Genomic DNA, 631 nt, shown 5'->3' with positions numbered 1-631 from the left:
ACGGCCCCGGCTGCAGTCACACGCTCCTGGGATGGCGGCCGCGCAGTCTCGGCCACGGGATTACGGCCATCCTCTGCTCTAGAGATAATGGGACCATACAAATGCTCCTCAAGAGCTTCGCTGATTACAAAGGATGCATGGAGAGGTTCTATCACTAATGCATATTCTGTTTGATCCTTTATCTCATCCCAGATCTCATACCAAAAACACCCATGATTAGTTCCAGGAGGATCAATATCAAAAAGTAAGTCTCAAGAAATAGAAAAGAAATGTTTGAAAAGCCAGTTAAAAAAATGTTCTAGATCTTCGGCCACGGGATTACGGCCATCCTCTGCTCTAGAGATAATGGGACCATACAAATGCTCCTCAAGAGCTTCGCTGATTACAAAGGATGCATGGAGAGGTTCTATCACTAATGCATATTCTGTTTGATCCTTTATCTCATCCCAGATCTCATACCAAAAACACCCATGACTAGTTCCAGGAGGTTCAATATCAAAAAGTAAGTCTCGAGAAATATAGAAGAAATTTTTGAAAAGTCTGGATCACCATCACTGGGAGGCCCCACACCGTGGCCCGGAGGGGCCCACACGGCACCCCAGCTCCCAAGAGAGCAGAACCACACTTACAG

This window comes from Corvus brachyrhynchos, unplaced genomic scaffold, assembly GCF_000691975.1.
Source record: "Corvus brachyrhynchos isolate BGI_N302 unplaced genomic scaffold, ASM69197v1 scaffold302, whole genome shotgun sequence".
Classification (NCBI taxonomy): Eukaryota; Metazoa; Chordata; class Aves; order Passeriformes; family Corvidae; genus Corvus; species Corvus brachyrhynchos.
Note: the sequence above shows the minus strand (reverse complement) of the source record.